Source organism: Lagenorhynchus albirostris, chromosome 13, assembly GCF_949774975.1.
Source record: "Lagenorhynchus albirostris chromosome 13, mLagAlb1.1, whole genome shotgun sequence".
NCBI classification, from domain to species: domain Eukaryota; kingdom Metazoa; phylum Chordata; class Mammalia; order Artiodactyla; family Delphinidae; genus Lagenorhynchus; species Lagenorhynchus albirostris.
This window is the reverse complement of record NC_083107.1, coordinates 51,383,346-51,407,132: the sequence shown is the minus strand read 5'-3', so window position 1 is coordinate 51,407,132 and position 23,787 is coordinate 51,383,346. Positions and strand designations below refer to the sequence as shown.

At 38.7% G+C, this 23,787-nt stretch overlaps 1 protein-coding gene across 10 annotated transcripts in view; it reads left to right on the top strand.

Annotated features, from left to right (window-relative positions):
- The first annotated feature begins 353 nt into the window (after nt 1-353).
- SOCS5 (suppressor of cytokine signaling 5) overlaps nt 354-23,787 on the top strand; it is a 63,535-nt gene continuing 40,101 nt past the window's right edge. For 3 of the 10 annotated variants that reach the window (XM_060168825.1, XM_060168826.1, XM_060168820.1), the window contains exon 1: nt 354-541. The gene's annotated coding sequence lies outside the window, so the exon portion shown is untranslated. Of the gene's footprint in view, nt 592-691; nt 880-1,635; nt 1,729-15,500; nt 15,551-23,787 lie in introns of those variants that run through there. The other 7 variants (XR_009544037.1, XM_060168819.1, XM_060168818.1 and 4 more) reach the window with 5 other exon arrangements.

The window sequence follows — 23,787 nt, the reverse complement described above, 5'->3', positions numbered from 1 at the left end:
GATCTTGGAATTTAGTAACAGGGAGGCTCCTTGCTGGAGGGAGCTAGGGAGACTCATTCACAGTTTCCTACCGGGCACTCACGCCCTCCATTCAACATTTTTCCTTTCCTTTTCCCTAACAGAGTTGAAACCAGGGACAAAGCTTTCCTGCTTCTCCCTCCTCAAGGTTGACCTTCCGCCCCCAAGCCCACCTCTGGACCTTCTCCGACCACGTGACCCTCTTCAGCCCCGTGACTCGCCGCCGCCAACCCCTCCCCTCCGGCCGCAGCCCGCCTTATCCCGCCTCTCAAGCCCACGTGACCCCCTCTCTCCCACCTGACTGGCTCCTCCCTTTCCCCCGGGCCGGACCCGGCCGCCGTCGCAGCGGCCTGACTCCAAAATGGCAGCCGCGCACAGCGCGCACCCGAGCGGCCGGACCTCCCTGACTCCCGGGCCTCCCCGCTCTCGCTCCCTGCCTCCCTCCTTCGGCCCTCACCCACACGCCTTCGGATTGGCCGTTAGGAATCCCGCCCCTCCAGAGCCCCGTCTGCTATTGGTCACGGTAGGCTGCCCTTCAGAGAGGCGTGCCCCCGCCGCCCCCCGCCCCAGGAGGTATTTTCCATTCCGGTGGGGGTTGGGGGGAGGGGGGAGGGGAAAAGGGTGAAGAGGGGGAGGTGGCCGGGGAAAGGGGTGGGGGCTTGGCGGGGGCATCCGGCGAAGCTGGGGTCTCCGGACTCTGTCCGGAGGAAGCGAGACTGTGCCCGCTCGGGCAGTCGGAGGGAACGGGACGGGACCGGCGGGCGGGCGGGCGGACTCGCCCTCTCGGTGACTGCGCCGTCCGGGCCCGTCCTGCCTGGCCGCAGGTGCCCCTGGATGAGGCCGCCCCGCGCGCCCCGACCGGTGAGTGTCCCCGGTGGCCCGGCCCTTGAGTGCTCCCTGGCCCCCGCACAGCCGTTAGCGGCCGCCTCTTCGGCCCCCGGTGCTTGCGCCCGGCGCAGTCCGCCTCCGGCCGGCGCCTCCACACCCCGGGCGGAGGCAGCGCCGGCCCTCTGGCCGAGAAGAGGACGACGGGCGGGGGACGGCGGACCCGGGCCGCGAGCCCCGTGCAGACCGTGCGGCGCGTAGTGGGAGCTTGCGCTCAGTGGGCTCTTGATGCATTTCGTTGAATTGTTTTTCTGGTTGGAGGAACGTAGGGCCCCTAAGAGGAAGGGGGTCGCTCCGGGCTAGCCGGAGGGCGTTCGTGATCTGGGTCGTGGTGAATCGGGGGGGAGGTCACCGGAGACTGTGGGGCATTTGCGCGCGTTGCAGGGGAGGGGGCACCCGCCAAGTCACTTGGGGCTCTAAGGCTCCGATCCGGGGGTCCTCAAGGTCGACGAGAAGAGAGGTTCATCCGGAGATGATAGAGGGAACTGGGGAGCTTGGATAGGGGAAGTGACTGGAGCACCTCCGGAGTTTAACCCGAGGTGGAAAGGGATGCGCAGGCGGGCGCTGGAAGACCCTCTGCAACTACTTGGGGTCCTAAGATTCTTTGGTGCTGGGATTTGGGGATTCAAGCAGCTGAAGCGAAATGACTTTCTGGAGAGGGAGTTGCATTTAAAAAAGGATGCTCAGAAACAGTTTAAGCACACAACTTGCTTGGTTCTGAACTTTGAGAGGCCGGGGTATTGGAGTCACGAGGTGATTTCTGACATTTTCTTTCGGCATTCCAACCAAAAGGTGGACCTTGGCAGTTATCTTTTATTTTAAAAGGTATGTATGCGTTCGATGGTGTTATACCAGTTAGTAGTTTTGCTGGAAATTCTCAAACTGCACCTTGAAATTCTTGTAGCAGCTTCTCCATCTGCTGAAGATCCTTTCTTCAGGTCTCTCCATCTATAGCAGTGGCTTACTTGCAATTTAACATTTAGACTGGACTGTATTATTACAGTTTGCTACTGGCTTTTATTCTAGAAGATTAATAAGTAATTCACATGCTTTCTTTCCCTTGCTTTTAATTGTTTCTTTACAAGGTCATGCAATTTTAACTTTTTAAAGTGTTGGACTGGGAAGATGTTGGTAAGCTAGCAGCTCTAGAAAGCAGTATGCAAATTTGGGAATCTTAATGTCAGATGCTTAGTTTAATTTTAATAATCTTGTATTTGCATAATTCTCTTGAGAGTTGAGAACATAGAAAATGCATACCAGGGTTGGTCCACAGAATCCACCTCTGTGGCAGCCCACGGAGGTTCTTCATGTCACTGAGAAGAGGAAGCTAAGAATTGCACAGCTAGCTTTTTAATCTTTTCTTAATCATATATGTTATCTTACTAATTCCTCACAATTTACAAAATAAAAGCTTTTTTTTAAAGGGAGCACTTAAACATGTATGAGAAAATTTTGTAGATTGTATTTTCCCTTTGCTGTAAAATGTAATTCATCAGAGAAAACATTTCTGCAAAAAGGTGTTAATATATTCAGTTGGCACCTTCTTAGTTCTTGAATAAATAATGGATAATTAAATTTTTTCTCCCTATTGTCCTTGAATTTTACTGTCCGTCTTTAGGGAGAATGTACTGGCACACAAAATAGTAGCCTAAAATATTGAAACCTAACACCTTTTAACATTATAATAGCTTTTACATTATGCACCTTCAGACTCATCTATGGCAAACCGGTGGTCAGGAAGGCTTTCTCCTATCACCTTTGTTTAGAATGGGCTGTTTTCTCCCATTGTAAAACTAAGGGAAAATAACGCTTAATGCTGCAAAGTAGTGGTAATAACTAAACAGAATGAGAATGGGAAGCTTGGAAAAAAGATGTATGTGTATGAGTCACATTTCTTTTAGAGCTGGAAGAGTAGACCATGGATATGATTATGTTGCAGATCAGGAGACCGAGACCCAGACCAGTGGAAGGGACTAAAATTCTAGCTAGCGATGAGCCAGGATTGGTGGGCAGGTCTCTGAACTCTAGTCCAGGGTTTTTCTACTTTATGACATTCACATTGTTTATTTCTAAAGCATTCTAGTGCCAACTGTAAGTGGTTTTAGGATTATGGGTGATGTTGTTCCCTTCCAAGGACGGGGAAGTTTGGGTTGACTACTTTTATGCATGAAATGACATAAAGCAAGATGAGCTTTCATTGCACAGTTTAAAACAGTATGCTGCAGTGTTAGTGGAAGTGCTGATGTTCCCCTCTCATTGGGAAGAGACAAACTGTCATCTAGATTGAAGTATTAGATGAACTTCTTAGAGTAGGCTAGTGTGCTTTAAATTTTATGCTAAAAATTAATTGCTTAAAAATTTCTCAGAATTCAAAAGGCTCTAGTATTTTCAAGATAAATTATACAAAAATTATTATTTTAAGGAAGTGTGGGGGTTTTGTTATGTTAAAAGGGATTTTGGTACCTTTGCAAAGAGCAGTAGTAGAATTACATGATACTTAGGAAAACATGATTTTGATCATAGTTGTAGGAAAGACTGGATTTGTATAATTAACATTATGATCCTTGGCAAGTTATTTAACCATTATGTACCTACGTTTCCTCACATGTAAAGTGACGTTAATAAAAGTACCCACCTCAGTAGGGTATTGGTGAGGATTAAAAGTGTTTCCTTAGCACAGAGAAAGGGTGCAACAAATATTAGATATTATTTGTAATGTTCATTAGGTATGTACAGGTACTTGTATGCTAATTTGTTTCCTTGCTGTTAACGAAGTCACTTTGTGGCTACAGAAAATTCCCAGATAAATACATGATCAGTATTTATCATATTTATTTTATAAATAACAGTCTGCTTTAAGGGGCACTTAGTGCAAATGAGGCCCTCATTTATTATTTTTTTTAGTCCTTACTCTGCTCACCTTGGACCTTGAATTAGGTGTACCTATCAAGGTAGAGTGAAGGTGGCTGTTTTTCTGAATGTCATTGGGAGACCCTGTTGCAGTTTCATTATTCTAGAATTAAAATGTTAATAATTGATTTGCAGATATTCTACTGAAAATACAGTGAGTTCTGGAGTCCTACTGATTAAACTTAGCTGAGGAAACCAGGGCTTTATAAGGTCTATTATTATTTGCAAACCCCTTCTCCCAATGGAACCTTGAGAAAATCACTGAACCTTGTTTTCTGTTAAATGAATATTTTGATGACTTCATTCATTAAACTGTTAGGTTTTAGTGATAAAATTTGCTTAGCTCCAATTTTGTAACGTTTCGTTCTTTTTGATTTGCTATAGTCCAGGCCTAGTTAGTCTCAAGAACATGTGGTTTAGCAAATGTGCTTTATGGTGACAGTGGTGAATTTCTTCTCCTGGATATTCTGGAGTTCTTCCTTATCAGGTTCTGCAGTTGATTTTATAGCAGCTCGTCTTCCGTTTACAGTCCTCTTAACTTTTATTCAGCCACGTTTTTGTGATCTTTCCTTCTCACAACATCTTTACCACCTGTACCTCCACGTAGCTTCTTACCAGCTGTCACACATGAGCTTACTTTTTTTTAGACCTCTTTTTTTTTAACATTAATTTCAGTTATTTTTAAAATGTATATCACATAATATTTAAAAATTGCCCTTATTTTTAGAGTTTCATTGAATTGAACCCATTTTACAGGTTTGAGATTAAAATCAGAAACAGGTTATAGCTCAAAAGCATCTTTATTATGCCAGTAGTTGCTTTTTCCTATTTTGTTTTAGATCTCAGGCAGGCATTCTGTTGGTGGTACTTCAGATGATAAATACGTCCCTTTACTCTGAAGTAATGCTAACCAGCAGAGCTAAGAGAGTTACATGGCACCATCAGAAGCTTCCAGTTATTTTTTTTCTTTCATTGATACAGAATTTTAATGTTTGAGAGTGACCAGCTCCTAATCTTCTGATAAATTATTTTAATAAAGATTATGAAATTATTACAATTTGTTGGCCATTTTTGGCCTCATGACATGCTTTTAGGAATTCTGTAGAACTTAGACATGCAGACCTTTTCTTCACGTCTATTGCATAATCTAATTACGTGAATAAAATATTTAATTAAATGTGGTTTCAAAAGATACCGTAAATATCATGCTATAATAAAAACAACCAACCGTTGCTCAGTTTTTCATTAAGTTGATTTTCTTTATATATTTAAAAATAATAAACACATATATATGGAGTCTAAAAAAAAATGGTTCTGAAGAACCTAGGGGCAGGACAGGAATGAAGACGCAGACATAGAGAATGGACTTGAGGACACGGGGAGGGGGAAGGGTAAGCTGGGACAAAGTGAGAGAGTGGCATGGACATATATACACGCTACCAAATGTAAAACAGTAGCTAGTGGGAAGCAGCCGCATAACACAGGGAGATCAGCTCAGTGCTTAGTGACCACCTAGAGGGGTGGGATAGGGAGGGTGGGAGGGAGGGAGATGCAAGAGGGAGGAGATATGGGGATATATGTATATATGTAGCTGATTCACTTTGTTATAAAGCAGAAAGTAACACACCATTGTAAAGCAATTATACTCCAATAAAGATGTTAAAAAAAATTATGGCTTATGAATTGCCTGTTAGTCATATTGAAAATTCATGGGTACATGGACTGAGTAGTACAGACCATGCAAACTACTTTCTTAGCTTCAATGTAGATGTTAGAGAGTGAGAGTTAGAGATGTTAGAGAGTGAGATAGTCTAAATTATATTTAGAGGCTGAGTTGTGACCCAGGAAGGGGATCCAGAAGTCATGGAGATAACTTCCTTGAAGGCATTTATTGTAGTTACTGGCTGGCTACAAAGTCCTAGGAAGAACATGTTGAGTGTTGTGGGACATGGTTCTGAAAACAAGAATGATGTTGTACATGAAAATAATTATAAAAGGGGTTACCATTTTTGACTGTTATGTTCCAGGCCAGGTGATTTGCAATCATTCTTTGATTTAATTTTCTTAACAGTTCTGAAAGGTGGATGGCATTATCCAGTTTTATCAAAGAGGAAATTTGATTCAGGGAGGTTAAGTGACTTTCCCAAGTTGGCCAATATGTGGCACAATTGGGACTAAGGCCCTGATCTTTTGATTGTTAACCCTAAACATTTCCGGGATATTAGGAGGCAGCTTTGAAAACTTGTAATCGTTTAATTTAGAATTTATGAAATGTTGTTTTACTTCTTTGCTGTGGCAACTTTGGATGTCATTACCACAAGAGGTAGTATCTAGATATTTTGAGAGGATTTAGAGACATTCCTTAAATTCTTGATTGTTAAGGAAATCTAGGGATGTTTTGTGTACAGTCTTAAATGCAGTGCTGGCTGCCCATAAAATGTTTCTCCTGTTGCCTTTATAAAATGCTGGATCATTAATGGGCATCAATAAGGGTAACATTAACAAAGAAAATAGTTTTTGGTGGGAAAGACTACAGAGTAGGCGTCCAGCGACCTGGGTTCTTCTACTGGTCTGAAAGACTGGTGTGAAAACATTAGGATAGCATTGAAACAGCCTTAACGTTCTTGCTCTGGGAGTACGGGAAGGCTGAGCTGTGTCTTAAGAGATGAGCAGGTGAGGAGCGGTTGTAGAGTTGTAAGCAGAGGGAGTACCAGTGTGTTAGATGAATCACTGAGCTGTATTCTTTTGAACTGTAATTTCTTCAAATGTGAGTTAAAATATAAGAAAATATTTTACTTATAAGGGTAACTAACATATTATATAGAAACTATTACACATATTTCGTATTTGTTGATTTTGGAATCCCCCAAAAATGAGGTTCTAAGAACCAAGTAAATGTGAAAGTACTTTGTGAATTTTTAAGTGTTCTACCAGTAAGAGGGATAGAGGAATACTGATATTCTTGTGAAGGATGGACAAAGAGGATGCTGTGAAAACTTAGGTAGCAGTACAAGAAGAGAAACAGCAGAAGTGGAAAAGTACAGAGAAAAGAGAAAAGTACAAGAGGAGAAACAGCAGAAGTGGAGAAGAGAGGTGTTAGAAGATGAAAGAAAGTATGTGAATAGATGGGAAGAAGATTGAGTTGTAGTTCTCTTTGTGCCTGTTGATCAAAAGGAGGGTTATAAGTCTGTAACTGAAGACTTTTAACATTAATTTATGGTAAGGAAAAAGCTTAGCAGGTAGTTGAAACATCTTATTCACTTCTCCATTTAGTCTACACGGACCGTGTTAACAAGGCTATGAAAATAGGCTAATTGAGAGTTGGCTGTATTGTCTGATTGTTTCCTCACTTCTGTATAGGTTTAGCTAATGGCTTTAGATTGTATAAGCGTGCTCATAAAAATAAAATAAGCTGCACTGAGTTACTGTTTATTCTAGATTTATTGAAAATAAAAGGGCATAGTGTGTTTAAGGAAAAGGGTGAGGTTTGATCTGTCAAAATGAGTGCAAAAGAAAATTAGGAAATCAGAGTAGCGCCAAGGTAGAATGGGAACAAAATGCCATAGTAGGAGTTAGGTTTTTTGTTTTTTTTGTTTGTTTGGTTTTTATTTTTGCGGTACGCGGGCCTCTCACTGTTGTGGCCTCTCTCGTTGCGGAGCACAGGCTCCGGACGCACAGGCTCAGCGGCCATGGCTCACGGGCCCAGCCGCTCCGCGGCATGTGGGATCTTGCCGGACCGGGGCACGAACCCGCGTCCCCTGCATCGGCAGGCGGACTCTCAGCCACTGCGCCACCAGGGAAGCCCGGAGTTAGTATTTTTATTTTGTTTTATAGATGAGGAAGTGATACAAATAGTTTGGTCCTTTAAAAACTGATTATAGCTGTAATGAAGAGTACAGGCTGGAGGAACAGAGAATTGAGACATTTATTCACCAAGGAATATGTATGGCAGGGTGAGTGAATGAGGCATTTTCTGTGGCCTCTGGTAGGCAAATCACAGTCAAGGATGCCATTTAAGGCTCTGCCCTAGTTCAGGAATGAGATTATGATGGTCTGAATTAAGGAATTTGTAGTAGGGATAGAAACAAGACCACTGATTTCAGAGATATTTAGGAGTTTAAGTCCTCCAGACTTGGTTAGTGTTCGGAGGTGATAGAAGTTGAAGACGAGTCTAAGGTTCCTGACTTGGCAGGAGAAAAATATGTGCAAGTTTGAGAGAAGGGGAATACTGAGTTTGCTTTCAGATAAGTAGTTACGCTTTTTAGATAAGTAATAACAAGATATCAGTTGGAAATAACGGGTCTAGCTCAGGAACATGGTTAAGTTTATAGATGTGATTTGGAAGGCATAACGTTTGTAGTTGAAAGTTTTGAAATTAGACAAGTAATGACCATAATTCCTAAATAATAATGCATGCAGAACAAAAAGTAACTGCCAGTGCTGGCCCTAAGTTCGAGAGTGTAGACGTTTTAAAGTATGTATTTTAAATTTGCCCACCTCCAGTCAAACCCCCACCGCATAGCTTTATAAAGAATATATAGAAATATTTCCTGCCAGAAGTATTTTAGTGTCCTTGAAATAGTGTCCCGCATCCTGTCTGGCCATCAGCATAACAGGGAATTTGTAGACAAATGCACTTCCTTCTTCTTCACTTTAGTCTCTTTGGAATTCTCTTTGCTTCCTTGAGCTGGTGAGGTAGTCTGAACAGATTTTGAAGCCTGAAGGCTTTTTTCACCTTCTTTAAAATCTAGCCCAGATCAGCCCTATTCAACCATCTCTTTGCCTCTCTTTCTCTCCTACTCTTACAGCCCTATGGAGCTCAAGGCTCTGGCAAATAAAATGGCACTCCAGGAAAGAAAAGTAAAAACAGCACAAGAGAAAGAACCTTGAAGAGGACTGTAATCTTTTCAGTTCTCCCCCAAAGGTTCTACTCTCTAAGCCAGGGGATGGAGTTGGTGAGTCATTAAGAAGTGATGTCCAAATTCAGTAAAATAAATACATCTATTGGGAGCAAGGTCTTCAAGTGCTGAGGGAATTTGGAAAGAATCTGAGGTGGTTTAGCACTTAGTGGAAAAGATGAGTTTTTGGTTCAGTTTTAAAGGAGGTAGAAAGACAAGGCTGTGCAGCAAAAGGTAACAATAACATTATTAAAGAGGGAGGGAAAACAGTATGTACCAAGGAAGTAGAACATTAAGAAAAAACAAAGGAACTGGCGAACAGGACTCTTTATCTAAAATGCATGGTTTGGGATGGAGTTAATGAGAAATTAGGGTTGTTAAATGATTGAAGACTAAAATTTGGAGTTAGTACTCCTTGAACACATAGTAGAAAATTGAACATGAACAGAAGAGTATTGTAACATGATTTAAATAGCAATTAAGCAATTATGGAAGATGACAACTGTTACATATAGGTTATGATGTATATGGCACTGATTAATTTATATACCACCCAAATCCCTTATATTTTCTTTTTGTTTTCTTATTATGTACTTCTATACCCATAGTTATCAAACTTTCCTGGGCATAAAGATTATATGAAGCTCTTGTTTGAAATATAGATTCATCCATGTTACATGTAACAGTGTTTAGTTCCTTTCAGTTGCTGACTAGTGTTCCATTGTATGGATATACTGTATTTTGTTTATGATTATTGTGGAAATATACTGTATTTTGTTCCATTGTATGGATGTACTGTATTTTGTTTATGATTATTGTGGAAAGGGTTGTTCTAGTTTTCAACTGTTATGAGGAAAGCTGCTATGAACATTCTTGTATAGGCTTTTTGTGACACATGTATTCTTTACTTGTGGGTGAATACCTAGAAGTGGAATTGCTGGGTATATGGGATAGGTGTGTTTAACATGAGAAATTAACAGAACAGTTTCCAAGGTGGGTTTACCATTTTACACTCCTACCAGCAGTGTTCCCTCTTCCTTTCTTTTAGGGAGGAGTTTGGGTGTAATTGATGTTCTTCCTTAAATGTTTGTAGACTTCACCAGTGAAGCCATCTGGACCTGGAGTTTTCTTTGTGGAAAGGTTCTTAATTAAGGATTCAGTTTTTAAAAGAATAGGTCTAAGACTGTTCAGATTTTCTGTTTCTTTTTGTGTCTGTTTTGGTAATTTGTGTCTTTCAAGGAATTTGTCCACTTCATCTAACTTGTCAAATTTATCAGCTTGAAAATAAATTATATATTTTATGAAACAGTATTTCCTTTTAATGTGAGTAGGATATGTACTGATGTTCCCTTTTATTCCTGGATATTGGATTCATTTTCTCCTTTTCCCTCCTGATTAGTGTAGCTAGGGGTTATCAATTTCATCAGTCCTTTCATATAATCAACTTTTGGTTTTGTTGATTTTCTCTCTGGTTTATCTGTTTTCTATTTCATGATTTGAGCTCTTTTACTAATTCCTTACTTTCTCCATACTTGGGTTTAATTTGTTCTCCTTTTTCTAGCTTTTAAGGTGAAAGCTTAGGTCATTGATTTTTAATTTTTTAAAAAAATTATCAACACTTAAAGCTATACATTTTCATTATCATTATATTCAAAATAGTTCCTAATTTCTCTTATAATTGTTCTTTGATTCATGGGTTGTTTCAAAGAGTTTTGCCAAATAATTTCCCAATATGTGGAATTTTCCAGGTGTTTTGTTACTGTGTTTTCATTTAATGCCATTGTGATCAGAGAACAAACTCTTAATAATTTCAATCCATTTAAGCTTTTTTTATTGTTTTATGGCCCAACACATGGTATATCTTGCTGAATGTTCAATGTGTACTTGAGAAGAATGTATATTCTCCTGTTGCTGGGTGGAATGCTCTCTAAATGTCAATTAGGTTAGGTTGGTCTTTGTATATCTTCTATATTTTTACTAATTTTCTGCCTGCTTGTTCTATCAATTACTGAGAGAGCAGAGTTGAAGTTTTCACCTACAATTTTGGATTTCTCTGTTTCTCTTTTCAGTTCTATCAGATTTTGTTTCATGTTTCAAGCACTGTTAGAGCACTGTTAGGTGCATGCACATTTAGGATTGTTAAGTCTTGTTAATGAATTGGTCCCCATGTCATCATGAAATGTCCCTTTTTATTCCTGGTAATTTCCCTTGTTCTGAAGTCTCTGTGTCCTTTTGATTTTGCATGGTATATCTTCTTCCATCCTTTTACTTTTAACCTATCTATATCGTTATATTTAAAGTGGGTTTCTTGTAAACAGCATGTAGTTGGGTCTTGCTTTTTTATCCAGTCTGACAATATCTCTTTTAATTTGGTGTGTTTACCAGCAATTGGCAAACTATGGCTGGCAGACCAAACTCTACCACTTGTTTATGTAAATAAAGTTTTATTGGGACATAGTCATGTTCATTCATTTACATATTGTTTGTGGTTGCTTTTGTGCTACAGGTGGCAAGGTTAAGTAGCTGGGACAGAGACCAAAGCATAAAATATTTTCTGGTTCTTTATAGAAAAAGGTTGCCTACCGCTAGCTTAGACCATTTACACTTAATGGAATTAAGGTTGGATTAAAATGTACTATCTTACTATTTGTTCTTTTTTCCTTGGTTTCCTTGTCTTCTTTTGGATGGATTATTCTTTATGGTTCCATTTTATTTTTTCTGTTGGTTTATAACATTTCTCTTAAAAAAATTTTTAGTGGTAGTCCTTCTAGTTAATTAATAACAGTCTGCCATCAAATAATATTATACCACTTCATGAGTAATGCAAGAATTGTACATAATGTTACAATTTCTCCTTCCCATGTTTTGTGCTTTTTTGTCATACATTTTGATATGTGTGTTTTAGCCCTGTTGCTGATCTTTTTGTTTTTGTCAGGCAGTTACCTTTTAGAACAATTAAAAATGAGAAAAATGTCTTTCTTATTTGTCTCATTTTAATCACTTATTTAGATCTTCATTTCTTTGTGTAGATTCAAGTTTGTGCCTAATATCATATCCCTTTTGCTTGCAAAACTTCCTTTTATATTTCTTTTAGTGCAGCTTTCTCTCTCTTTCCCTCTGTCCCCACTTTGTCTCTCATTTTGCCTTCAGTTTTGGAAGTTATTGTTAGTAGTTACAGAATTGTAGGTTTTCAGGGTTTTTTTCCCCTTTTGAGCACCTTAAAATGTTATTCTCCATCTTCTCATTTGCATAGCTTCTGACAAGAACTCTGTGGTGATTTTTCTATTTGTTTCCCCATATGTAATATGTGTTTTCCCTTTGGCTGCTTTTATGATTTTTCTCTTTATCACTGGTTTTCAGCAACTTTATTATGATGCTCCTTGGTATGGTTTTATTTGTGTTTATTCTTGGGGTTTATTGAGCTTCTTAGATCTGTGGGTGTATTGTTTTCATCATACTTGTAAAATTTTTAGCCATCTAACTTCAAATTTTTGAATTTCCAAGTATTTTTCTCCTCAGACTCCAGTCCTGCATATGTTCATTCAGCCACTTAATATTAGTTCACAGATCACTGAAGTTCTCTCCATTTTTCTTCTAATCCCTTTTTCTTTTCTTTCAACATGAAAAGTTTGTTTCCCAGTCTTCAAGCACACTAATTTTTTTTTTTTTTTTTTTTGCGGTACACGGGCCTCTCACTGTTGTGGCCTCTCCCGTTGCGGAGCACAGGGACGCGCAGGCTCAGCGGCCATGGCTCACGGGCCCAGCCGCTCCGCGCATGTGGGATCCTCCCAGACCAGGGCACAAACCCGGGTCCCCTGCATCGGCAGGCGGACTCTCAACCACTGCGCCACAAGGGAAGCCCCAAGCACACTAATTTAAAAAAATTCTCCTTTGTCTAATATGCTGTTATACCCATCAAGTTAAATTTTTATATCAGGTGTTATTTTTTTTTTAGTTCTAGAATTACTATTGATTTAAAAAAATAACTTCCACTTCTCTGTTAAGATTTTTTCTTTTTTTCATTATGTCCATGTTTTCCTTTAAGCCTTTGAACTCTCTTCTAATAGCTATTTTGAAGTCCTTGTATTAAAATTCTCCTTATCCCTACCACTCCTGGATCCTGATTATAGGTTACCATTTCTTATTTTTTCATACATCTGGTAATTTCTTTTGGGGTTATGGTGTTGAGTATTTGCCTTGATTTTTTTTTTTTTTTTTTTTTTTTTTTGTCTTTCCTTCTTGAGTATTAAGTTTTATTCTGGCAGGCAGTTGCTTTGTGGATCAGATTGATCGTTTGAGTTTTGTGTTCAGGGTTTTTTGGGCTTTGGTTTTGGGCAGTTCTAGAATAGCTTTCAGTTTAGGGCTAGTTTGGGCCCATTACTGAGGCATGCCCCTTCTTGTGTCTCACCTGATTGCCCCATGTGTTCATCAAGGTTTATTCATCCCAGCTGGTGGAAACTGAATGATCCTGGCCCTGTGTGAACTCTGGAAGTTGTGAGGCTTAGAGCTCCCTGGTATTTGTTATTTTCTTGAAGTTTTTCTTTGTCTAGCCTCATAGATTTACATAACACACATACGCAGATTGGTGTTTAGCCAGAAACTCAGGGAGACCTCTTCTGTAGATTGTTGAGCGTTTCTGTTTAGTTTCTTCCTTTATGGTAATATGCCCTGCAAATTCTAGTCGTCTCAGACTCCACAAATTCTGAGCTCTGTCACCTCAACTCAGTGAGACTGTTGGCTCTGTTTGGGTTCCCACTCCTTTTGTTGTAGTTCCAAACAGAAAGGTGGGGCAATCTTTGGGTTCACCTCATTTCTTTCCCTTTTTTCAGAGGTCATATTTCCATACTGCCTGTTACCTAGTGTCTGAAAATAATTGTTTTATGTTTTGTCTAGTTTTCTACTTGTTTGTGTCAGGAAGACAATTCTGGACTTTGTTGGTCCCTTTTGCCTTCATTTTTGAAGGGTATTTATGCTGGATGTAGAAATTTAAGTTGGCAGTTCTTTTTTTTTTTTTCTTGTAGCTTTAAAGTCATGATTTCAATATTCTCTCGTTTAAGTTGTTTCTGATGAGAAGTTAGTGGCCATTCTTACCATTGTTCACTTGCAATACGTCTTTCCCCCCACCTCTGGCTGCTTTAAAGATTTTCTCTTTATCTTTGGTTTTCAGCAATTTTATTTATTCTAGGACTAGATTAGCCCTAATACCAAGGCGTGGCCTTTCTGAGATCTCTATCAAATGCATGTCATGTTCATTGAGGTCTCTCTACTCTAGCTGCCAGGAATTTGAACAACTCCCAGGTAGTTGTTCAGCTCATGCTCCATAGTTGTTCTTTCCCCAGATTTTGTTCTTTGACTCGCCTCATGCAGTTTTGCCTTGTGCATATGCAGCTTAGTCCCTAGGCAAAGGATTAGAAGATCTCTCTACAGGTTTTTGAAACTTTTTCTCTCCACAGCTCCCTTCTTTCTTGTATTCTGCTCCTTAAATTCCATGCCTTCAGTAGCCTCAGACTTGGAGCTCTATTTTCTCAACTCAGTGCAATATCTGTGTTCTTTGGGGGTTCCCCTTCCCTGTGGCACAAGCAGAAAGCCAGGGTGTTCGTGAGTCTTTGTTTCCCTTCTCTCAGAAATCACAGTCCTATGCTGCCTGTTGTCCAGCATCTGAAAATTATACTTAATATATATTGCCCCATTTGATGGGCAATATGTATAAAATATTCTTTTCAGATGTTGGACAACAGGCAACATAGGACTGCCTTTCACATCAGGAGGTCATAACTGGAAATGGAAGTGTAGAATTTCATTTTAATTTTTCTTCTTTCTAAAAACTTTTTTGCCTCACGGCTTGTGGGATCTTAGTTCCTGACCAGGGATTGAACCCAGGCCCTTGGCAGTGAAAGTGCAGAGTCCTAACCACTGGACCACTGGGGAATTCCCTAAAAACTTCTATAATTTTTGGTACAGTATATCATACCTTTTAGAGTATGGCTTCATTAAAAAAATAATGCCAGGGCTTCCCTGGTGGCGCAGTGGTTGGGAGTCCGCCTGCCAATGCAGGGGACACGGGTTTGTGCCCTGGTCCGGGAAGATCCCACATGCCGTGGAGCGGTTGGGCCTGTGAGCCATGGCCGCTGAGCCTGCGCGTCCGGAGCCTGTGCAACGGGAGAGGCCACAACAGTGAGAGGCCCGTGTACCGCAAAAAAAAAAAAAAAAAAAGCCAGCTCATATTTTAATTTGCAAGCCATACAGAGAGCTACAAAGAAGAAAGTTCAAAAGAAAGAAAGAGAGAAAGCTCAATATCCCCAAACCCAGAGTTTACCATGGTTATCTTTATCATTTCAGATCTCATATTGCAAATATGCACATAGAAGAATAATTTATTTTTTAAATGGATTTATGCAGTTCATGCTATTTTTAATTAAAAGCACTTAAATTTAATTAACGGGGTAAATTTATTAAACAGAAGCAACACTGGAAAAATGGCTCAAACACGGATAAATGTTTATTTACTACAAGAGATATTTCCTAAAAGATTTTTCTCTAAGTTTATGAAATAAGATTACGGAAGAAGCCTAAGAGGTTAGAATCATTATGTTGTAGTTGGCATGCTTCAGTAGGTCTCTCATATAAAAAAGAATCACGTGTTGGCAAATACCTGCTGTTGGTAGGAGAATAAATTGGTACAAATTTCTAAATGGCTATTTTAGCTCAAGCTGCTATAACAAAATACCATAAGCTTATGGTATTATAAACAACAGGTGGCTTATAAACAACAGAATTTATTTCTTACAGTTCTGGAGCCTTGAAGTTTGAGATTGGGATGCCAGCATGGCTGGGTTCTGGTGAGTCCCCTCATCAGGGTTGCAGACTGCAGACTTCTTGTATCCTCAACTGGCAGAAAGAGAGCTAGCTAGCTCTCTGACTGCTTCTTATAAGGGCCCTAATCCCATTCATGAGGGCTCCATCCTCGTGGTCTAATTATCTCCCAAAGGCCCCACTTCCAAATACCATCACATTGGGGATTAGATTTCAATATATGAATTTTGGGGAGATACAAACATTCAGTCTATTACAATGGCAATTTGGCAATATTGAGAATCCTTAAAAATGTTCACATCCTTTGCCCCAAATTCCATTTTTAGGAATTTATTATAAGCAAATAAGAGGTGTGTACATTATGTGTACACATGAGTGTGTGTGTTATTCATTTCAGTGCTATTTATAATGTTTAAAAATTAGAAGCCTGTTAAATGATTAAATTATGATACAGCCATATAACCAAATACCATAAAAACATTATAAATTATGTTTTTAAAATTTTTTGTTTAGTATACTACTAATAAAAATAATTGGCAGGTGATAAAAATCATGAGCTTTAAGATGTTTAAGGGTATAAGGTATAAGAAAATATTCAAATATAGTAAATGAAAAAAGTAAGATGATATTTTGGAGTATCTTAAAAAGGATATATTTATTTAAAAAATAGGATGTGAAATAAAATATGCTAACTTTGAGTAGTTAAATTATGGGTTATTTTTCAATTATATACTGTTTAATATTTTTCACATTTTCTACAATAAGCATGTACTATGTTAAAATCATACAAAAAACTTAATTTTTAAAATTCTGATAAATCGAATGATTGGGAGGATGAGGGAAGAAGGATGTAAGTGATTGTAGTTTTTCTCATCTTAATCATATGCCTCTTCTCCATTTTTGCAGGTACTTTAGCTTGAACTTTATCTGTATAGATTTAGTGAAACAGGCATTTATTCTTATACCGTATACGTTATATATATCCTAAACTTTTTCTAATTTAAGGCAATCTCCCATGTTTCACAGTTTAAAATTTTGGGTTTCTATCGAGCACTGCTTTGTACACTTGAAGAGGTGTAATATTGCTTTCTTTCCCTTCTCCATTTTTTTCCAGAGCTGTTTTTTTTAAGTTTTTGTCCTGCTTTCTCAGCCAGCGTTACTGCCCACCTCCTTGCAGATGTGGATGCCTTTACGTTAAAGAAAGAAGTCATAGTCTTTAGTTTTCTTAATGAAATATTACATTTGCTGTCTCAGTCCCTAGCATCTTAGGCATATGGAGTTGGTGCTCTTCAGGAACTCACTCTAGTGACTCAGCTTCACATTTTTTGCTATATATTGAACATGTTAGAAATCCAGTGGAGAAAGTTAATATTCTAAAGAAGAGACAAAGGAATGTTGTGGTTAATGAATAAAGAAATAGACATGTCCTCCAGGGAGGTATCATTTATACCAGACCTCAGAGAATGACCTTAACTTGAATAGTCTAGTGTCTATACCTCAGCAGTTACAGATCCAGAAAGCTCATTTTGGTCAGGGGAACTGATTTCATGCTAAGCAAATTTACTGAAGACTCATATGCGAAACAAAGCTAATTTCTTAATTTACATTAAGAAATAATATCAAGCCATAATATTTTGATAGCCTGCATCTTCATTGTAGGGCTACATCTACCAAAGGGATGTGAACAGTTGGGGTCCAATAATCAGACTGTGTTTTCCTGAAGGCTCAGGCAGTACATTCTTCCTCGATTACCTTATTTTTAGTCTTTGTGAAGGGCTCTATAGCTGTGGGCAAATTTTTTAACCTCCCGAGTCTCGATCATCTCATCATTAAAATTGTGATAATAACTAGCTACTTCCTAGGCTTGTTGTGAGAACTAAATAAGATAATCTATGAAAAGTGACTAACCTAGTGCCTATCAGACAGTTGCCATTCAGTAATTGTTCAGATGATTTGTTGTCTTCTACTTCTAGATTTGAGGTCTGGGGGTTAAGAAAGGCACTCTTGTTCTTTTCTTTCCCTTTGCAGGCATTGCTGGGAACTCTATGGGGCTAAGTGGTGTTGAGGTACTAACACTACTTGATTTACAAGAATATTGTTCTGAGTGATAAAGTTTAACTTAATCTAGTGAAGAACTGTAATGAATCTTTGCATAGGTTATGTTTCACTGTGAGATCTAGCCATTTTAATATTTTGAGACTAAGGTAAGAATCATTCTTTTAAGGAATTCGGTAGTGTTTGCTTTTCCAATTTGACATTTGTAAAACAGCTTGCTATTTCTTGTAAAACAAACAAGTAAATTCCAGATAACAAATTTAATAAGCTGTTTTTACTCGTTGCTGACAACTTAGTAAGGTTCGTGCTCTGTAGTTAATATTTCTAATTTATTATATTCATAGATTGTAATGTTGTAAAGGACCTAATCCGTTTCCCTTTCCTTCAGATGAGCTTACTGAGGCCCAGAGAACCAGCCTGAAACTAAGCCAGACAGCTGATGCATCATAGCGGGTCCCTGGGACTGTGAGGTGCCAGTGCAGCTGGGCCCAGGACAGTGAGGCCCTTGATATAAGGGCTTGTACTCTGGAGGAGGCAAGGAGAGCGGCCAGCTCCTTCTTTTGGATGTCAGCATCCTTTCTTTCACATGGTTGTGAGAAGGCGGTATTGAATTCAAGCAGTGAGCTTGCCATAGTCCTGAGTGGCAGACATCCTAAGTGAGTCCCTTCTAGAAGGAGGCCCTGCTTGCCCCTCCTTCCTTGCTTAGCCAAATCCAAATCAGAGTGAATGAACAAATGTCTTTTTTGTGTCAGGTACCACGTCTACTAACTAGGCACTGTGGAGCAGTTGGGACTTACCTGAGAGGTTTTTTTTTTTAAATTTATTTTATTTATTTTTGGCTGCGTTGGGTCTTCGTGCTGCACGTGGACTTTCTCTAGTTGTCGAGCGGGGGCTACTCTTCATTGCAGTGCACGGGCTTCTCATTGTGGTGGCTTCTCTTGTTGCAGAGCGTGGGATCTAGGCGTGCAGGCATCAGTAGTTGTGGCACACGGGCTTAGTTGCTCCATGGCATGTGGGATCTTCCCAGACCAGGGCTCGAACCCATGTCCCCTGCATTGGCAGGCGGATTCTTAACCACTGCGCCACCAGGGAAGTCCCTACCTGGGAGTTTTTAATGGCAGAGCTGAGATAGGTCTCTAGACTCCAGCACACTCTTCTTTTTGCCATATCCCTTTCCTCCTTACATCAGATGAATTTTTTTTTCTCTTCTGAATTACTGTTTGACTTATATGGGAGACTTGTTAAAGAATATTTTGACATCTGTTTAGATGTTATTCTCTAATTGTCCTACGTAGTACTTTCTTATTTACAGTTCTGGTTTCTCATTATCTCATGGGTGTGTATTATGTCCTCAGCTAAATCCTTGTGGACCTATACCGTTTTGATCTCTTTCCTGTGACCCTCAGGGCTTGGAATATTTTAAGCATTCAGTAAATTGTTGATCAATAAGTAAATATTTGTTATCAATTTTTTAATTGCACCAGACCTTACATTTTAACATACTTTCAACTAGAGAAGGATCTGGATTTGCTACTTAAGCTTGTAATCTCAGAAGATTTAAGATTGAAAATAGTTATAAAAGTGCTGTTGTCATTTGAAAGAAACTGAGTGCTCTCACAGATAACTAACTTCACATGCTTTAAGATCTAGGAAAAGTTAGGGACGGTGAGGTTGGTCACTTATTTAAATAAATGACTTGTGGTCATCCAGTGTGTTTTTGTTTTTTAAAATCACAATCTAACTTTTTTGGCAGCCATCAAAAAATATATATGGTTATAGAGAATAGCTGTCTTGAATTATAATCCTCTGTGTGTTTTGGTGGACTAATTTGCTATGGGTTTATTTCTTGAGAAGAAAAAAAAAATTTCATGTCTCCTTAGGATAGTTTACAGAGGGATGCAGTTATGACCAGTCTTAGCATGTGGTCCCAGTCAGCAGTCTTTTTTTCCCCCCCAGCTTTATTGAGGTATAATTGGTAAGTAAAAATTATACATATTTAAGGGATACAGTGTGACGATATGATACACATATACATTGTGAAATGATTACTGCAATCAAGCTAATTTATATATCCATCATCTCACATAGTTACCCTCTTTTGCGGGGGGGCTGAAAACATTCAGGATCTACCCTTTTTGCAGATTTCAAGTATACGATACAGTAGTATTAACTGTAGTCACCATGCCATACATTAGATCCCCATAAATTATTCATCTTATAACTGAAAGTTTGTGCCCTTTGACCAACATCTCCCTATTTCCCCCCCCCCCCCCCCCCCCCCCCCCCCCCCCCCCCCCCCCACCCCAGGCCCCTGGCAATCACCATTCTACTCTGTTTTTATATATCTCACCTTTTCTTTATCCATCCTGTCAGCATTCTTAAAAGTGTATGTTTTTTATATCAAGGAGAATCAGATGAGAAAGATCTGGATAAACCGTTGTAAATCTATAATTGCTATTAGAAAAAATAAGGGACATACCATACTAATAATGGACAATAATGTCATTTTTATTTCAAGGACCAAATGAATATCTAGTATGAATGTGGAATCTTTCTTTTGACTTGATATTATTTGTTGTGTCTCAAATTATCTTTCTTACATGGTGATGTTAAATATTTATCTTTAGTTGTTACTAGGTATTAACAACCTCTATGGTTGGTTGAGGGATGTAATTGTTTCTGAGTCTAGAATTTATACTTATGCCATATCTTTGTATAATTTTTAAAAATTTAAGTCTCCTGTCTGCTGTCTCTGCATGCTCCCATTTCACTGGTGTTCACATTTATTTTGAGCTTTAATTTGTAAATAACTAGAAAGTTCTAGGATAATTTATACTGTGTATTTTTTTTAAACAAGTTTTCATACTCAGAACAATGTTTTTTTGTTTTTTTTTTTGGCTGTGTTGGGTCTTCGTTAATGCGCGCAAGCTTTCTCTAGTTGTGGCGAGCAGGGGCTACTCTTCGTTACAGTGGCTTTTCTTGTTGCGGAGCACGGGCTCCAGGCACACGGACTTCCGTAGTTGCAGCACGTGGGCTCAGTAGTTGTGGCTCGCAGGCTGTAGAGCACAGGCTCAGTAGTTGTGGCACACAGGCTTAGTTGCTCTGCAGCATGTGGGATCTTCCCGGACCAGGGCTCAAATCCGTGTCCCCTGCATTGGCAGGCGGATGCTTAACCACTGCACCACCAGGGAAGTCTCTATGTATTTTTAAAAGCTTTAAAAACCTTTGATTAACGTACAATAAAATTGACTTTTTTGGTGGGGAGGACATATGGTTATTTAAATTTTACCTCGTATATAGATCCATGTAACCACCACCACAGTCAGGATACAAAACAGTTCCATCATGCCCCAGAACTCCCTCATGCTGTCCCTTTGTATCACACCCCAAACCTCTGGCTATCCCCTCTTAACCCCAATCACTGATGGTCATATAAATGGAATCATACAGTATGTATACTTTTGAGGCTGGATTCTTTCATTCGCAGTAATACTCTTGAAATTCATCCAAGCTATTGCATATATCAATAATTCTATTTTGTTGCTCAGTAGTATTCCATTGATAAACTGTACTACAGTTTGATTATCTGTTCACCTGTTGAAAAACATTTGGGTTATTTTCAGTTTGGGGCAATTATGAAAGAACTGTTATAAACACTTATGTACAGGTTTTTGTGTGAGCACAGATTTTCATTTCTGTAAGATAAATACCAAGGAGTGGGATTGCTGGGTCATATGATAAGTGTATATTTAACTTCATAAGGAACTTGCCAAACTTTTTCAGAATTTATGTCCCATTTTGCCTTCCTACTTAGAATGTATGCAAGTTGTAGTTGCTCTGCATCTTCTCCAGCATTTGGCGTTACACTTTTTAAAAACAATTTTAGCTGTTATAATATCGTTATGCCTTTAATTTAGATTTCCCTAATAGCTAAAAATATTGACCACCTTTTAATGTAGTCAGTTGCCCTCCCATCTAGCTCTTTGGTGCACTTTTTGTTCAAGTCTTTACCCAGTTTTTAATCAGGGTCTATATTTTCTTACTGTTGAGTTTTGAGAGTTCTTTACATATTCAGAATTCAAATCCTCTGTCACGTATGCCATTTGTAAATATTTTCTCCCCGTCTTGTAGCTTGGTATTCATTTTCTTGACAGTGTCTTTCACAAAGCAAAAGTTTTTAATTTTGAAGTCCAGTTTATAACTTTTTTCTTTTATGGATCATGCTTTTGGTGTCGTGTGTAAAACTTTGCCTAACCCATGTCACTACAGTTTTATCCTATAGATTCTAAAAGTTTTATAGCTTTGTATTTTACATTAAGATCTGTGATCCATTTTTAGTTAATTTCTGTATAAGGTGTGAGGTTTAGGTTATATTCTTGCCTATGGATGGCCAGTTGTTACAACACTATTTTTGGAAAAGACTATATCCTTCTTCCGTTAAATTGCCTTTGCAGACATCTTTGTCCAAAATCAGTTGCCATATTTGTGTGGATCTGTTTCTCAACTATAGTCCATTGATTTATGTGTCTGTTCTTTAACCCAATACTGTACCCTCTTAATTACTGTAGCTTTAGAGTAAGTTTTAACATCAATTAGTATGATTCTTTCATTTTTATTCTTTTTAAGAATTATTTGGCTTTTTTAGTTCCTTTGCTGTTTTTAGAACAAGTTTGTCTATATATACAAAAAATATCCTGGGGGGTGGTAGTTTGATCAGAACTGTGTTTAATCTACAGATTAAATGGGAAGAATTGACACCTTTACTATGCTGAGCTTCCAATTCATGAATGTGATATGACTTTCCATTTATTTAGATCTTCTTTGATTTCTTTAATAGTGGTGTAGCTTTGGCATACAGCTCTTTATACCTGTTCTATTAGATTTATACCTCTGTATTTCAAATTTTGGGGAGCTATTATAATGATATTTAAAATTTTTGGTTTCTACTTTTTCATTGCTAGTATTATATACGTGATTGATTTTTGTGTATTGACGTTATACTTTATGACTTTGTAATTTTACTTATTAGTTCTGGGAGATTTTGTGGAGATTCTTTGAGATTTTTATGTAGACAATCATGTTGTCTGCAAATAGGACTTATTTTTTTCTTTGTAATCTGTATGCTTTTTCTTCCCCCTTGCCTTCTTATACTTGCTAGGACTTTGAATACAGTGTGAATAGAAGTGGTGAGAGTAGGTATCACTGACTTGTTCCCAATCATAGGGGGAATGTATTCAGTCTTTCACCATTAAGTATGATGTTAGCTGTAAGCATGTCCTTCCTTCTACTTGATTTGGGTTTACTTTGCTCTTCTTTTTTTCTAATTTAAGGTGGACACTTAAGATTATTGATTTGAGAATTTTCTTCTTTGATAATGTAAGCATTTAATGCTATAAATTGTCCCCTGAGCATTGCTTAACTGCATTGTACAAATTCTGATGTGTTTTAATTTTCTTTCAATTAAAAATATTTTCTAATTTTCCTTGAGATTTTCTCTCTGACCTGTCGATTATTTGTAAGGGCATCATTTAATTTCCCAAGTTTTAGAGGTTTTTCTGTTATCTGTTATTGATTTCTAGCTTAAATTCATTGTGGTCAGAGAACATATTTTGTGTTACTTAAGTTCTTTTAAATTTGCTAAGATTGTTTTATGACCCAGGATAAGGTCTGCCTTGATGAACATTCTCTGTGGACTTGAAGAGAAAGTTGTTGGGTGGAGTGTTCTACAAATGTCAGTTAGATCCAGTTGGTTGACAGTTTTGTTCAGTTCTCTATCCTTGTTGATTTTTTGTTACTAATTAGATAGATTTCTGAGATAAGCATGTTGAAGTCTCCAGCTATAGTTAGAGATTTCTGTATTTTTCGTTCCAGTTCTGTCAGACTTCACTTCATATATTTTGAAGCGCTGTTAGGTGCACACACATTTAGGATTATTATAATCTTGGTGAACTGACCCTTTTATCATCATATAATGTCATTTTTTATGCCTGGTAATTTTCTTTGCTTTGAAGTTTACTTTATTTGGTATTAATATAGCTACTCCATCTTTCTCTCTCTCTTTTTTTTTTTTTTGCGGTACGCAGGCCCCTCACTGTCGTGGCCTCTCCCCTTGCGGAGCACAGGCTCCGGACGCGCAGGCTCAGCGGCCATGGCTCACGGGCCCGGCCGCTCCGCAGCATGTGGGATCTTCCCGGACTGGGGCATGAAC